This window comes from Dipodomys ordii, unplaced genomic scaffold (genome assembly GCF_000151885.1).
Source record: "Dipodomys ordii isolate 6190 unplaced genomic scaffold, Dord_2.0 Scaffold26, whole genome shotgun sequence".
NCBI lineage: Eukaryota > Metazoa > Chordata > Mammalia > Rodentia > Heteromyidae > Dipodomys > Dipodomys ordii.
In genome coordinates, this window is record NW_012267242.1 from 10,161,018 (window position 1) to 10,179,042 (window position 18,025).

Sequence of the window (18,025 nt, forward strand, 5' to 3'; positions counted from 1 at the left end):
CACTATCATGAGGAGAAATAAACCATTTCTCTTTAAAAGTTGACTGTTTCAGATACTCACTATAATGAGAGAAAGATGACTACTACAAACATCTAGCTTTAAAGCCTCTGCAGGAAGCCAGGGTCTGACCTTCCTCCTCTTCTCTAGCCTTCTCCTTTTCTTTTACCTGGCTTAAGCTTCCCTCTCCTCCCTTAGCTTTCATTAACTTGCAGGCTCTTGGCCATTCCTAGTAGACCACAATTATCTAATCAATAAAAAAGATTTGCCACTAACTCTGTTACTTGTACAGAGACTCCAGACACAGGTGTTACGATTGGCATGTGTGTGGGAGATGGCTTTCTAATCAACCTTTCTGAGATGCCTTCGTAAGGGCACTATACAACAAGTATCATTCTACAAGCACAGACTGCTGGCATGAGGTAGGTGTACTGTGGGACTGAAGCTGGGAGAAACACACACACCCAGTCTTCATGGCAAGTAGGTCATGGTTTCAGTTCTTCCTTGGCTCCAGTTTTAGTGCGCAGATACAAACAGCACCTACAGACCCAGAATCAAACTGAATGGAGAGGGAGGGATTTGCCTTTGAAAGTGAGCAGCATAATCAGACCATCTGCCAAGCAGAGAGGTGAGAAAATAAATCCCCGTGGGATTGGACACAGAAAGCACAGTGAGACAGCTCAAAACCTCAGTCATATGGTGGCTTCCTTCTGGCTGTGTGTGCAGAGCCTGCTTCTTAGTGACATAAGATGACCCTGATAACACTTGCATGCTTAGACCACCACCTCCGGCCCATGATTATTATCAGGCACATTTTAGATGGGGGAGAGTGGAGGAGAAAACTGAGCTAGGAGAATAGGCTTTGGAGGAACCTCCCCGCACTGCGTGGAGACTCCCCCCTCCAATGTCAACCTGTCTCCCATCTTGGCAGACCTAACCATGCTACTCTTGAAGGTTCTAGTTTCTTGTAATAGAAATTGAACTCCATTGTCTGGGAAGTGTCAGGACTGTCCTTCTCCTACCTCTCCAGTTCGTTCTTACCATGGACCTCTAAGAGACTCCCAAGTATGTCACCTAAGCACTCAAGACCTCTCCTTAACCTTCCCCTCTTCAGACAGCTCCTTCCCTGCCTCTTATCCCTGGCTAATTGCCACCTATTCTTCTACATGCCCCAGCTAGTCTCTCTTCTCCCCTGTCCCAGGCTCCTGGGACTTCACCCCAAACCCTCATGAGCCACTTCCATAGCTTTAAGCTCCCCTTATCTGTCTCCCTCTCTCCAGGGTGAGCTCTGAGAGGCAGGGCTGTGACTCCTCCATTGTATCTCTAAGGTCTGCTCCAGTTAGGAATCCTCAAGGAGCAACGTAGTTCACTTACTTTTCTTCACTTCCTACTCAAACAGGGAGAGATATGATTTGGCTAAGGTGTGTGTGAGTGTGTGTGTGTGTGTGTGTGTAAATTGTTTAGAACAGTATATGACACGTAGGAAGTGTTATACAAGCCTTTGATGTCATTCTTAAGAGACTATTTAACCCCTTGAAGATATGGACTCTACATTCCCAGATCTCTACACAGTTCCTGGCACACAAGAGCAAAACAATCTCATGGAAAGACTCAGGAGTGATACAAAGCTGATCTCAAATCCTGGCTGTGTGATTTTGAATGAGTTACATGTTAACCATGAAGCTCAATCTCATTATCTGACAAGCTTACAAGTTGGATGTGAGATTTGGAATCCCTTATTAAGGATAAAGGATTTGTTTGTAAAGCCCTTATTAGCATCGTGTCTGGTCCCTGGTGGACACTGGATAAATGCAAACTCCAGTATTATTGCAGAATGAATGAGGTGACAGGGAGTGGTAGACTCTTCGGGGCTGGAATTACATGAGTATATCTTCAGGCACCCCATATCCCTAAGGCCAGGTCCAGTTATGTAAACTACAGAGCCTAAGGAAAGATGAAAATGTGATTCCTTGTCTAAAAATTACCTAGAATTTCAGGACAGAACCAGTGGGATGTTAATCTTAGTCCAGACCCTCCTCCTGCCTTTGGGTATGAACCATCTAGATTTCCAGCACAGTAGGAGAGTTACTGGGTCTGGTGTTGGAGACTGATTGTCATGAGAACAAACTTGGCATGAGGATTTCTGAGTTCTTGGCCTACTCTGAGGAGTGATTTTTAACAAAAAGTGACATTAGGCACCAAAACTCTCTGGGCAGGGGCTCTTGTTTGAAACCAACACATCTCATATCCATGGCAAAAGTTTTGAGAGGTCTTCTAATGAAATTTTGGAATCTGCTGGACAAAGTGCCTGACACCTGTAATCCTAGCTACTCAGCAGGCTGAGATATGAGGACTGCAGTTCAAAGCCAGCCCAGGCAGCAAAGACCCTAAGACTCTTATCTCCAATTAGGCAGCAAAAAGGTAGAAGTGGAATTGTGACTCTAGTTGTAGAGTGATAGCCCAAGGACAAAACTCAGGCCATGTGTTCAAGCCCTAGATCCTGCACAGGGAAGAGAGAGAGAGAGAAAGAGAGAGAGGAAGGAAGGAAGGAAGGAGGTAGGGAGTGAGAAAGGAAGGAAAGGAAAGAGAGGAAGGAAGAGAGAGAGAGGAAGGAAGGGAGACAGAGAAAGAATTAGATGCTGAATAAATTTTTGGAAGACCCACAGAGCATAGACTCAGGCCTGCCACCCCTGACCCACCCCAGCTCCTCAGGTTTATCCCTGTGGTACTGGTTCCAAAAAGCCTGGAGTTCCTGTTGTTGCCCAAAGACTGAAATTTGAAGAAACCCCAGGAGGCTTTACAGCTGCCCAGCAGCCCTGAGGCAGGAAACTAGCTTCAAAATAGAGAATCCTCTGGAAACATTGGCTAGAGCTCAAGACCCTGCCACTATGCAAAGGACAAAGAACAGCTCCCATCTCCATGAAGGCTTCCAAATCAAACACCAGGACATCTCATTGGCAGATTTGATCTATTCCCTAGTGCTCTAAAGGCAAGGGAGTTCAGGAACAAGCTGCCAAACAAATTCCTGAACAAAAGAGCCAATCAGTGAACCAGTCAGGCTCATCAGAAACTCTCCCTAAAATCTTCTAATGTTTAACTCCCAAGTCTTTAATGTCCTCACTAAAGGTCAGATCTCACATGACTGGATTTCAGAAAACTCCATGGCAAATTTTTCAGGTAGTCTTCTTCCTTTGAATGATGCAAGCATGCTCTAGGAATCCCAGCCACAAGCACCATTTTAACATACCAACATATCTACAACAACCAAGACTACCTGGAATAATGAGGAGGCAATTGAATTCCACACTGTCCTCCACCCTTGTCTTTGGGAATACTAGATAGATCAAAGAGCCTGAGACTCAGGTATGAGGGATCTTGCTTCACGATGCTTATTTCCAAAATCTAAATGACTAGAAATAAAGGATAAATATTCACTTGGTTAAAAAAAAAACCTTGTCTACAAAATAACATTGTAATGATAGGAATTTCTAGACATTTACCACTTGTCAAAACAAAAGAAACTCCAATGGGTTAGGACCTATTTTTAGCTGAGCTGTGAAAACCAAGAAAGAATCTCAGGAATATTTGTGAAATTACTGGAGAATTCATTTTCACCACACACTGTTTTTAGGCAAGCATTTTTTTTAAAAATAAATGACTCATATGGCATAGGATGATAAATTCCCTCCAGGAACCTGACAGGTACATTTTCTGTCTCTCTGGATGATAATCTTGTTAAGGAAGATAATTCTGGGGGGTTTTATCAATTAGAATACTTTTAGCTATATTTACAGACCATTATAACTGAAAAGACTTAGACAATAAAGACATTACCTCTTACATCAACAAGTCTGGAGACAGCAAGTTCTCAGCTTTGTTAATTCCATGCAATGAAGCCAATGAGGACTTATTCTTCCTATTGTCCCACTCTTCTATCTCCATGTCACCTGATCTTCTCAAGGTGACAAGATGGCTACTCATCACCAGTCTTCACTCACTGGCATCAGAAAGAAAGACAACCCCTCTTCTTATTTCTCTTTTTCTCAGAGGGAAAATCTTTCCCAGAAGTTCCCCAGAAGACTTTCTTTGCTAGATCTTTCATCAAGACCAGGCCACATAAGCACTCCTAGCCATGAGGAAGGCTAATGGCATTTTCTACCCCCATTGTGTATGATGTGCTCAACTAGAGATGAAACAGGTTGGGTAAGGCTTCTGGCTGAGCAAAGAAGCATCACTCCTGTACTTCACACCTCTCTCCTGTAGTCACAAGTCAATGCTATGCATGCAAAAGGAGCTCAGCAGATACAAAGCTAAGAAATAAAGTATCCAAGAGCCAGTAAGGGCCAGTGCTCATTCAGCTCACTCTGTTTCCTTTGGTGGCAATACAGTAACCTCTTTTGAAAGCACCATGAACCAGTTGCTATCCTCCTTTCATGGCCAGAAAACAGCTAGTGAGGCTAACATGGAAAACAAGTAGGGGAACATTTCAGGTCTATCATCCTCTTGTTCATGGGAACATGAGGACAGACTTGCCCAGGCAGTGGAAGCTTGGAGAAACCTGGAGAAGAAAAGCTACCAACAAGCCAAAGCTGTCCCTACAGAGATGTGAGCCTTTCCTGTGCTTGACCTCAGATATGGAAATAGGAGAGCTTTGATCATGTTGCTGAGGAAATCAAGGAGAACACTCTTATTTAAAACACTTCAGGGGCTGGGAAGGTGGCTCCGTGGTAGAGCGCTTGCCTTGCATGCTTGAGGCCCTGGGTTCGATTCCTCAGCACCACATAAGCAAGAAGAAAAAAGACGGAAGTGGCACTGTAGCTCAAGTGGTAGGGTGCTAGCCTTGAGCTGAAGAGCTGAGGGACAGCACCCAGGCCCAGAGTTCAGGCCCCACAACAGACAAAAAAAACAAAAACAGGCACTTCACACAGGTCCTTTCAGGGAACTAAAGCAAATGACTTTCAAGAGAAGAGAGCAATAGTTCAGAGCCACCAGGAGTCACCCTAAGAGCTCTATCCCCAGCACGGACTTATGCATATAATGTGGATAAGGAAGGACTCACTAAAATGTCACAGTTTCTTCAACTAGCAGTAAGGACAGATCCCTTCAAGGGTCCCAGTGGCCTGGTGGCCCCTGACTAGCATGCTTTCTGTATACCCCTTGCTTCTTCCAAGAAACCAGAGTGAAGTTGGAGACTTCACCAGAGAACAATCCACACAAGGAGACCAGAAATGGGCTTTACCACAGGTACTTTTGAGGTGAATGCTGGGTGCTTCCATGAGGGCTTTCAGATCATTTGAGTTAGAAGGAATTCAAAGACTGTCTAAGTGAAACTGTGGCCCCTGAGAGAGACACACAGGTACTTTGGCTCATTGGAGAGGCTAATGAACCCATGCTCTATTCCTAATTAGTTGTATAATCTTGGACAAGTTAATAACCTCCTGGAATGTTGGTTTCTTCATTGGTTCTCCTTCACTCAATAGAGTTAATAGCATTTACCACAGTGCTATGGAGGAGAGCATCAGCCAAGATGAGTGATGTGGGGGCGGGGCTTCCTAGTCCTGTGACCACACCCCTGTCCTACCTCCTCCCTCGGCCTGAGGAAAGCTGTGGTCTGGGCACTAGCACTGCATGGACACTCCTCCCCAATTCTGAGGCTGCTGGCTCAAAGCGAATAGGGGAACACCCTTAGGAGTGCCCCTCTTGGCAGTGTGGCATCAGCCAAGAGCTAGATAATATGGGCTGGTGGTGAGTTAGAGTCCTCTGAGGAACTCACTCCTATTCAGATGCACACATGTTTGGGGCTATCTCTTCTTTGTCCCCATTATAAATGGCAGACCCAGAGCCTTGGGAAAGATGACAGTCAGTGCTGCAAAACCTATGGTTTGCTTCTCCTGCCGCTTCCAACCCCACCCTGAGCCTGCCTTTATAAAGGATCTGTACTTTCTTCCAGATTCTATCACTCTGGAGCAGTTCTGGCCCTCAGGGATGAGGGAAACCATCCTCACCTGTCTCTTGCCTACTTCTAAAAGGTCCTGAACAAGGTATACCTGTATTCCAATTATGATGCCTAACTTCTTTTTTTTGGGGGGGGGTCCAGTCGTGAGGCCTGAACTCTGGGCCTGGGCACTGTCCCTCAGCTCTTCAGCTCAAGGCTAGCACTCTACCACTTGAGCTACAGCACCACTTCCGGCTTTTTTCTTTTTGCTTATATGGTGCTGAGGAATCGAACCCAGGGCCTCATGCATGCAAGGCAAGCGCTCTACCACTGAGCCACTTTCCCAGCCCCATGATGCCTAACTTCTATGAAGTTCATAATATTCAAATAGATCAATAGAGCTGGAGGCATAACCCAGGAGTGGAGCACATTTTTAGCATGCACAAGACCCTGAGTTCAGTCCCAGCACTATTGACTGTAGAAAGAGAGAAGAAAGAAAGAGAGAGAGAGAGAGAGAAAGAAAGAAAGAAAGAGAGAGAGAAGAGAAAGAGGAAGGAAGGAAGGAAGGGAAGGGAAGAGAAAGAAGGAAGGAAGGAAAGGAAAGGAAGGTCAGTCATGTGGGGAAGGACAAATAGCCCACATGGCCCTTCTGGAAGAGCATCCTAATGCAAATTATTGCTCATAGGGATGAGCTTTTCTGCCCTTAGCTTCTGCAGCCATGCGGAGGGCTCTTACGTGTCCTAAGCATGGTACACTAATCAATACTAGCTACCCTACTTCTAGTTATCTGTTCCCTGCACATTTCTCATTTGAATTGGAAATAACTCCTGCAGAAGAAGCTTCCAGAACAAATAGAGATATGCAGAGCCTGTGGGGGAGCCCTGGGGTGGTAACCAGGATTCCTGTTTATGCCTCCTCATGGGCCCTCAGTGGGCAGCATGATGCCTCCAGACACTCCCGAGCTGGATATGCAGACTGGATCTTCTCACAAGGGACTTGTGAAAAAATTACTTGAACCGCAGACGTAAATTCAAAGCCCTTTGTAAAGGGCCACATAAATAACTCCTCACTTAGGTGATTGTCATACGTATATGAAATGCTATAGATGGCAGGAAAGAAATGTTCACTTCAAGCAGACACCCATCCCTATGGCAGAAGCAGGTCACAAGGTGAGGCACCTGCCATGTACTGAGAATGAGTCAGTAGAGACCCTCTCTTTGTTCTGCATTTCCCTGTCATCTCAGATAAGACAGCAGGGGATATGAGCATTCCTGGAGTACTAAGAATCTCCAGCAGCAAATCCCTTTAAAATATTTAAAATAGCATTGATATGGGATGTTTAGGTGGCTCTGATCTACTGATTACTGTCTTCAATTCTTTGAAAAGTGCAAGAGTATAAGACATATGCATTATTTTGTGTTGTCAGTTGTTTTTTTTTAACTCCTTTCATTGAGCACCTCTAGAGACTTCTGAAGAGGGAGTCATCTTCCGCTAATAAGCATGGTGTGTTAGTGAGATACCATTTAGTGGAATGGCTCAAGCCCAAATTCCCCCTTCCTACCCCTTCCTACCCCTCCCCCCTCTCTAAGATACAACATAAGATACGCCTGGCACTGGTGGTTCATGCCTATAATCCTAGCTACTCAGGAGGCTGAGATCTGAAGATCAGGGTTCAAAGCTAGCCCAGGCAGGAAAGTCCATGAGACTCTCAAATCCAATAAACTATTCAGAAAAAGCCAGAAGTGATGCTGTGGCTGAAGTGGTAGAGTTTCAGCCTTGAGCACAAAGAAGTTCAGGGACAGTACTCACGCCCTAAGTTCAATCCCCAGGACTGGAAAAAAAAAATAAGATTATATATCTTCCCTCCATTTTGATAGAACAGTGTAGCTAGCTTTTATCCTTATTGTTAGCAATGTATAGATAGCTTTTATTCTTATTGCTGTTAGAAATAGCTGGGGATGTTGGAGCATCACATAGGAATAAGGATCCCAAATGGAAAGGAACATTTTCAAGGGGTGTGCTGTCAGCCAAAAATCTGGCAGGCAAGCACACAGAGCAGGCAGGCTGCTCCCTTTTTTCCCTAACCCAGCAGACCATACCCCTCTACTCACATTGGCTGAGCTGTTCACAACCTACAGAACGATGAAGTGTAATTAACAGGGTGTAACTAAAATTCAAGGAGCTTCTAACAAGATGTCTGCATTAAAGTCCTCAGAAAAAAAAGATATATGTAACCAAAATGTAATTAACAAGGGCCCAGCCACCTGACCAAACCAGGAATCTGACAGAAAAACCATTCTCTAAAGATTATCAGAAAGGAAACAAACTACTTTGATAGAAAAGGCACTTTATCTCACATTGTGAAAATATTTTTTTTCAGAAGTGCAATATGATTGTATAAAAGCACGCCGTCCTTAGGAATGAATTCTGGCTCTAAGCTGAAAGCAAACACTAAGTGCCATCTTGGTGACCTGCCAACTCTATTCCAAAGTGAGACAAACAATTCAGTCAGACCAAAGCTTTGACACAGTGATGACAAAATACACAAGAACCTAACAACATTTGATCCAAAGGTAAGTATTATGGGAATGAAACACAGCATAACTGCAAATACAGGAGAGATTTAAATCTGGTAAGAAAATATATGAACAAATTTTGTGCCAACAAAGCTAGAAATTTAGATAAGCTGAACTACTTCCTAAACAACTCACTTCACTGATTTAGAAAGAAATAGAAGGCAGACTTTCAGGTTTGAATAGTATATTGAACACAAGCATCTAATTTTCTTTTCCTCCCTAAGCCCGGCTAACGCTATCATAAAGGATTATTTTTTTGAAGTTAAAAAGAAAACGTTGGAAATCAGGTGTCCACATGGTGACTAAGTTAGCAGTCCTATAAAGAATGAGTGTGACTAAATACTAGTGGTTCATGCCCGCAATCTTAACTACTCAGGAGGCTGAGATCTGAATATAGCAGTTTAAAGTCAGCCAGGGCAGAAAAGTCTGTATTTTGATTTTGATGAATATTTCATTTTCATCAGGTTTCAGAAACATAAACTTCGGCTCAAATTGAGAAAGAATTTGCTACCTCTTCAAATGCCCACTTGTCTACTGAGTTAAATGTAGAATTAGAATTCAGAATAAGGCCTCTGCCAAGGTGAGACATGATCCCAAGGACTCAGGGCTGTTTGTCAAAAGGCATCAGAACTAAAGAACTATAGCAGTTTAACATTTATTTGTCAAGAATGATATAGACAAAGAACTCTCCTAAACTAGATTAAGCTGATCTCTGGACTCTGTCCACAGGAAGTCCTTCATTGACCTACAGGGTGTAAGTGATCCATCCAGACTCAGATACTCTAAGATACCCTTTTCTCCTCCTTTCTGGGCCCATATATACTTCTTAGATGTCTGTTTTTACCAAATGGAATCACAGTTGACATCTTTGAAGCACCCATATCCCCCATTAAAAGCCACCATAGTTGTCAGCACTTTGGCTCAAGACCTAGAGCAGCTGGTGCTGCTTTAGCGACATCCACCCACTTTGACTCCCCTTATCACCAGTTCCCCTAGACCCCCCAGCTCTCCACTTTGGATGGACTCTGCTTTTTTAGCTGACCCCACAGTGGTGGAGTTCCAGAACCACCTGCTCAAGTCAAGTCTTTGGCTTCCTCAAACCCAGTTTTCCTTGTTTTTTTCCACATTGGCTCTCCTTCACTCCTAACACTTCCCCCCCACCCCAAAGCTGTACAGCCCTCCATGCAGCCCTCCCCCACTAAGAATGGGAAGCAGTCAGGGCATTCCATCAACAAGAGAGGGAGGGAGCAGCCTTGAAGGGAGACTGTCTCTGCAGTTGTCATTTAGTCCTCACAACTTGTAACTTATTTATCTTCCACTTTATTCCAGAAATGGGTTAAGAAGCCCTGGGAGACTACATAAAAGACCAAATAGCTTGAATGAGGAGCAGAAGTGAAAGAAGAAAGAGAAGTACCGGGGCACATAAACCAAGATTAAAGTGCAAAAATGTGCTACGTAAATTCCTCCTTCTGTGTTGGGCTATAACTAGGTCTCTAAAATCTCTGCAGCCTGGCGGTTCTTGGAGGCTGCCTTTACCATGTCTGGTTCACAGGGTGGGGGAAGTAGATCAGAAGGGGAATAGTTTGTCCAGTGCTAAACAGCTGGGTGGTGGAGGGTATGATTTGAAGCTCAGTTTGCCCATATGGAAGATCAACCCCAAATCTTATATTTAGAGCGACCCCAGTGTCTCCAGTGTTGTCTAGGACCAGAGTTTCTTCCTGACAGACTTATCCATCAGCTTACCAGGGCCCTCCTCCAGTAACAGTGATGTCACCTAGATGAGGAAGAAAGAGAACCCTTGGCTATTTTGACCTTGTCTCTCCCGGGAATGGAGGGAGAGGTCATGGCAGCAAGGGAAGCAAGTTTCTCTCCTAGCTCTGTCCTTAGTGAGAAGCAGAAACCAATCAACGTCTGGGATCAGGGGAGAAAAGGAGAAGCCCTTCAAGATGTCATACTCTTCTATGAGACTGCCTTGTTCCCTGCTTCACCCTGAAGGCAGCATGCAACTAATAGGCTTGTCATCTGGGGAGATAACATTAGCCTCATCATTGCGTTTTCCTAAATAAGTCATTTTGAATTAATTACACTGCACTCTGAAAGAATTAGCTCTGGTTGACTTTTCCGTTCCTGCTGATTATTGACTTGGCAGAATTCATTAGGCCTGTAGATACACCGGAGTGTTTGTGTGTGCACTGGGTAGAGACGAGCTTGTCTTTCCTGACATGTTGGTGCTGGAGAACCACATGCATCCTGGAAGGCTCTATTCTACAGTTGAGCAGCATGGCCTTGGGGCCATCTTCGACTGCTCATGGGGCATGGCCTCTTAATACTAGACACTGGCCTTGATAATTACACGCCAGGTTATTAAGAGCCTGGTCACTGGTTGGTTTTGTACTTTGCTTCCTTCTTGAGGTCTGTTGGGAAATCATGTGAATTAGCATGTCAACTGCTTTCCTCTAGATTTGAAAGTGGTGCTGGTGGCTCACACCTATAACCCTAGCTACTCAGGAAGCTGAGATCTGAGCATCAAGGTTCAAAGCCAGTTTGGTCAGGAAAGTCCATAAGACTCTAATCTCTAATTAATCACAGAAAAAGCCAGAAGTGAAGCTATAGCTCAAGTGATAGAGCTCTAGCCTTGAGTAAAAGGAGTTCAGTGATAGCACCCAGGCCCTGAGATCAAGTCACAGGACTGGCAGGGAAAGAAAGAAAAATAAAAGATAAAGAAATAATGAAAGAAAGAGAGGAAGGAAGGAAGGAAGGAAGGAGAGAAGAAAGGAAGGAAGCAAGTAAGGAAAGAGAAGTGGGGAGTCATGTTTTAAGGAGAGGGCAGAAGAATCAAATTTTTGGGCCTGGCAGGAATGGGAAGCAAGAGAATCACATGGACAGTTACAAGCCTGGGGTCCACCCCATCCATCTCTCCAAACTTCAGATTTTTTCTGTGGCAAATAGGAATGCTGATACCTCTTTCTAGGGTCCATAGATAAATTTTAATGGAGTATTCACCACATGTCAGGACACTGTTCTAGACACATGAACCCATTCATTTAACCATGAGCTCTATGAGCAACATACAATAATTATTATCTTTCTCAGATACAACATCTTACGGACCGAAAGGTCAAATAACCAATTGTCCCCCAACCATACACTCAAAGAACCACACAGCTAGGAAGAGGCAGAGATAGATTCCGAAGCCACATGGTCACCTCCACAATCTTAGCTCTTCCTTTCCTTCTTGATTAAATGAGATAGCACATCAAACACATGGAGACAATTCTGACACTTAGAAAAACATTCAACAGTCATTAGCTCATATTGTCATGAAGTATGCACTTTGCTGGGATGGAAAAGCCAAATTTGATTGGATGGGACTCTGCTACCCAAGATCCTCACCCAAGATCATGGTCATGAACACTACTTCAGAGCCACACCTGCCATCAACACGACTAATCTTCCCAATGAATATTAGGTCTAGTGTACTGGAAAGGAAATCAGATATGATTTTCTAACTCAAATCCCTCCCGCTACAGCTGAGGAAACGAAGTCTTGCCAAAGTCATTGAACCAGTGAGAACAGAGCCTGTCGGTTTATGATTGTTCCTTCTAAGTAAACTCAATGTCCCACATATTTTTTAGAGATGGGAAATTCAGCCTGGGGCCCTCATGTAGGCTTGGCAGGTACTGTCCCACGGAGCCACACACACATCCCAGTGTCTTATGCTCTTACTGCATATTGCTTTCCATACATTTGTATGTTGGTCTCCAAGGGTTCTGAATGAACAACAAAACAAAAGCATTTGTGGATGATAAATTGAACTTAGTAATCAGCATTCTTAAAGTGTAGAAAAGAGCTCTGGGATGCAAAAAAAAAAAAAGGTCACTGAGGACCTGGGTAAGGAGGGTAGGAGGATAGGAGAGTACTGAGACCTCTCAATTCACAGTCAGGTGAATCTCTGTGATTAAGGGAATAAGTCACCCGGTGTTCAGCATGGCCCAGTAGCTGCTACAAGGGGTCACTGGAAGAACCCACCATGCAAGACCCACAACAGAAGTTCTCCTTCATGGGCACTGAGGTCCAGAGGATGTAAGAAACTTCCCTGACAATCCTGGACAGTCAATGGCAGAGCCAAGATGAGGTCCCATCATGACTCCAGCCCCTACAATTATGGTCATCTTTCCAGCCACTAAAGTGTAGTCTCTACCAGCCTTAGGAAAGCCACTAAGCTGGCTCAGAAACTATCCCATGAAAAACCCAGAGACTATAAGGCCAAGAGTCTATAGGCTGCTGGTCTCAAAGACACTAAGTTCAGGGGCATGAACACATCTTGAGTAGTTCCTGGAACATCTTTCAAGCCCCATTTAGCTTGGTCCCACCATATGGTTAGAAGTAGAACATAGAGAAGGATAACAAAATAAAGTTCTGCAGAATTCCAAATGGAGAATAGAAGTCAATAAAGCATCCTTACCCTGTCTAAGGCAAGAAGATCAGGCCTAAGGTCCTGGGGATAGCTGTGCTCTCTCTCTTCCAGAGTTCAAGGAAGGCCAAGGATAAGTGAAAGGTAAGCACAAGGCCAGTGGAGTTCAGACTCTGCGGGTGGAAGAAACCTGGGGAAATGGGTCCATTAAAGAGAGACTGGCTGGGCTGGGAAGGTGGCTCAGTGGTAGAGCGCTTGCCTTGCATGCCTGAGGCCCTGGGTTCAATTCTTCAGCACCACATAAGCAAAAAGAAAAAAGCCAGAAGTGGTGCTATGGCTCAAGTGGTAGAGCGCTAGCCTTAAGCTGAAGAACTGAGGGATAGCGCCCAGGCCCAGAGTTCAGGCCCCATGACTGGACCCCCCCCCAAAAAAAAGAGAGACTGGCTTGACAACTCAGGGCGCCAAGAACTCAGTGAAGGATTTCTCCCTCTGGAGAGTAACTACTGATATTCGAGACAGCCTGCAAGACATGTCTTTCATGTGTGATTCCACACAAAGGCCTGCTCCATTCCAGAGTTTAAGGAAGTACCACCTTCTCCAGACACAGTAAGAAACAAGGTAGAAAACCATCTTCTGCCTTGGACTGGAATGTGCCTAAGATAAACAGATACGTGTAGTGGCTAAAGTCCAGCCCTTCAGACCTTTCTCTCTGGTCAGTCCTGGCCTTCTCTCTCTGCCAGACTAGAGGTTTTTGTTGTATAGGATATATGCACATTAGCATGTTGAGTTAATGGCTCAAGTGGTAGAGTACTTGCCTAGCAAGTGCATGGCCCTGAGTTCAATCTCCCCAAATATAATAACTTCTATATCCCAGATCATTATGACTTTGCATTCCTCAGTTAATCCTCTTAATGAATTAGAATGAAATCCTTTCATTGTTATATAATCATAGATGATTGAAATATTAACTACAATCAAGCAAACAAATGTCAGCTCCAGCCAAAAACATTGTCATCCTCCAGGATTCCTCCCTTCTGCTTGTATAGACCCTATGAACTCTCTTTTCAAAACATATCCAGAATCCAACCACTTCTTACTTTATTGCCTCCACAAATTTGTACTGGTCCACACTGGTCTATACTTGTCTTCCCAGGTTGTGCTGCTTCTCAATTCCATTCTCAACAGCCAGGCCTGTCCTTGAGAAAGTCCAGGCAAATGCTTGTCACTCTAGTTTGATTTCCTCCAAAGACTTCTGTCCCACTCTATGCTGTTATAACAAAATATATGAAACTGAGTGGTTTATAAATAATAGGTGCTAGTGGCTCACACCTATAATCCTAGCTACTCAAGAAGCTGAGATCTGAGGATCTTGGATGGAAGCCAGCCTGGGCAGGAAAGTCTGTGAGACTCTTTTCTCCAAGTAGCCACCGAAAAGCTAGAAGTAGAACTATGGCTCAAGTGGTAGAGCACTAACCTTGAGCAAAACAAACTCAGAGACAATGCCCAGACCCTGAATTCATGCCCCAGAACCAAGCACAGAAACACAACACACATTAATAATAATAATTTCAACTTATCCTTTTGTTTATAGGTGGTAGATTCCTGGATTGCTACCCCCATGATACTCTGAAGTACTCTACCCACTCATCTCCTAGTTATAACTTTGTATCTAGTTAAGTCTGTTACATTAAATTCTTTCTGCTTGAATAACTAGTACAGTTTCTGTCTACCCATAGATATGGCAAACATCCACATTCAGGATGAACACGTAGAGCCACCCTTACCTAACTAATCTGCCTGTAACCCAAGTACTGAGGAGTGGTCAGGGCTCCTCAACCTTCACAGCCTGGGTCAGTAACTCCTATTTCATACTCTTCTGTCCCAACTTACCTCAATGTCAAGATGGAGCACATGACTCCTGTGTCCTGACAGCTCTCTACCTGGCTCTGTCACTGCTCCGGTCACCTCCCAGTGATACCACACATTTTCCCACTTATCTCCCTCTTCAGATTGTGCTAATAGAAACAAGGTTCTTATTTTACTCTTCTTTGTTGACCTACTACCTTGCATACCTCCCAGCACATAGTAGGTGCTTGATAAGGTTCAATGGGCCTAATAAGCATTTGATAACTCGGATATTCCAACATGCTTATGAAAGCCTTCATTTTATTTTAATTTTTTTTTTTTATTTTTTGGTCTTGGGACTTGAACTCTGGCCCTGAGTGCAGTCCCTGAGCTTTTCAGTTCAAGATGAGCACTCTACCACTTGAGCCACAGCACCACTTCCAGTTTTCTGGTGGTTAATTGGAAATAAGAGTCTTACAGATTTTCCTGCCCAGGCTGGCTATGAACCATGATCCTCAGATCTCAGCCTCCTAAGTAGCTAAGATTACAGGTGTGAGCTACCAATATCCAGCTCATTTTCTTTTTTTAATTTAACTTAATTTTATTGTAAGGGTGATGTACAGAAAAAGCCCTCATTTTAACTTGCTACCCAACCTGTTATAATTTTAATAGCTCTTTAATCATATGCACATATGGGGAAAGAAGAGTAACACCAGGCTGACTGGGCAAAAGGAGCCAAGTATTCTCCATTTGCCCCAATGTCTGCTTGGCACAGTTCTGCGATCACACACACAAGTGGGGCAGGTTGGGAAATAGCGTACAGAGTAGGACTGAAGAGACAAAGGCAAGGGGGCGAGGCAGGGCTTGCAGTGGTCTCAATCAGTGGACTCCAACACAGATTCACTAAGTGCGAGGTCCCAGTAGTGTTCAGCCCCATGCTTTTTGAAATGCTCTCGAGCCATGTTCTCTGTGGGGCACTGTTAAACTTCATCTCTCCAAAGCTCTGGTCCTTAGCTGTACCCTCCCAAACCAGTAGACAGTTATTGGTTTTCTTCACAGCTTTCGGTATCCGGCTCTTCCTCATCACCTCCCTTTGTGTTAGATGTCGGTTCTTCCTGCTTTATCTGATGCAGCATGAGATGTTTAAATGTCTTCTGGGCAATTGGGTCCCCTTCCACGACTACCATTTTGACATCCTTGTGCAGTACCACCACCCCTGTCAGGTACAGTTGCCCAGCATTGGCCTCAATCTTGAACTTTTTGGATAGATTGCTCAGATTTTGAACTCTCTATACAAATATGTGTACCTTCTGTGAAATGTCTTCTTTTAAGCTTTTGAATTTTCTCAACCTTCCTTTGTTGTGCAATAGGTTTTCAGGCAGTATTGGCCTCTTCGTGAGCTTTCTGTCTTTTTGACATCTGAGCTCTAACATGGGTTTCTACCTCTATGAGATCTTGAACAGTTTCTATTCTTAAGACTTGCATCAAATTAGAAATTCTCACATCAGGCCCAGCCTGATTCTCTCCTGGAGTTCCTTCTGTGCTTCCCTCCCCTCCTTGTTTGTCTCTGAAGTTTCTTCTGTTCCTTCTTGGTAAGATACACTCCCAGAGTAACTGGTGTATCGTTGTCAACTGGAAGATTGAATTGGACAAGATGTTCAACAAGATTTGTGATTCCAAAATGATCCTCTCTCTTGGGATTTTCTTCTGTAAGGTCAAAGCCACTGGGGATTATGTAAAAGTCCCACCACTCAATTTCACGAATCTCTCCTTCCTTTAATTCTTTCTTAGGAGCAATGAAGTTAAGTCTAGTTGAAGTAGTTGAAGTATACATTTTTTTAAATCCAGGTGGCAGTAAGACAGAGAGTGAGAGAGAGAGAGAGAGAGAGAGAGAGAGAGAGGCAGAGAGAGTCTTTGCTTTAATCACTACCATGCAAATTGGAACTTGCAGATGTGCAGATGAGCTGGTCCCCGTGTGTCTCCCTCCCCATAATGTTGGGCTATAATTACGTTTGCAGGAAGTGTGCATGTTCTTATTTACATTTCGAAGTCAGTGTTGGCACAGTTGGCACAGTTCCCAAGGAAGCTTTCCTAGCTGAACCCGGTGGAGACTGGTCCCCAGAAAGCAACTTTGCTCTGACACAAGGATCTTGTCAGCTGAGCTTGCTTTCTCCATCTCAACCTGTCCATTGCTTTTTCCCCTCTTCCTTCCCCTCTCTTCCTTCCTCTGCTCTCTCCTTTACCCTTCCCTCCCTCACTGCTAGTAAGGCATCCATTAGAATCGCTTGTGCAATAGATAACAACCCCATTATGGCTGCTAGAGCTTCCCCTGTGTAATTAGGAAGTGCATTGTTGTGTAATTCAGAAATTAATTAGCAGTAAATGCTTCAGGAATGCAGGTGGAAGTGGAAACCTACTGTGCTTCATCAGCCATGCAGCTGGATTGCTTTCCAGAGCCTAGGGAGCATTTCTGGGCTCACAAAGAACACAACCTGGACCTCTGAGATGCTAGGAGGCTGGTACTCTTCTTCACTGTTCATGATGACAATTCAGCTGCAAAGACCACACATGGGCCACATGTGAAAACTCATTAGTGCTGGACAGCAGTCACAAGAAATATCTCTCAGCTCCCCAAAGAGCTCTTTGGCTTCCAGCCCACAGAATGGGTGGGATCTGTGTTTCTAAGCGTAGAGTTGCAGGATCTCACCTTTGTGGAAAGAAGCCTGAAATTACTACCCATTAAAGTACCATTTTATTTAACCTAGACAGAATCATGGATTGAAGGTAAGAATAAGCAAGGAAGCAGGCTGATCCCTGGGCCAAGCTGCTCTGAAACGTCCAGAAAGCTCAGGCCCTGCCCTTCCCAGTCCTCTTGCCTTCTCTCATGCCTTTCTCTCATTTACCAGGGCTCAAACAATATCTACACTATGCTTGATAACGAATATTTCCTGAACAAAATAAATGGATGAATACACTTCCATCTGTCACAAGTAATGGGAGAAGTGAATTGAATAAAAATTCATTATATTCATGTATCAAAATGCCACAACAAGACACCTTTGTTCATGTCATATACTCTAATCAAAAAGAGAAATTCCACCTGTCAAATTCCTCCCTACCCTACTTGAAACTTGTGTTTCCTGAGGTGACATTAACTTCTCTCTCTCTTCTTGGCTGGCCCTTTTTGTGCCTCTCTTACTTCACTTCTGTGATTGCTGGTTTACTATGGGTACTGGAGTATGAATCTGTCTCTCCCAC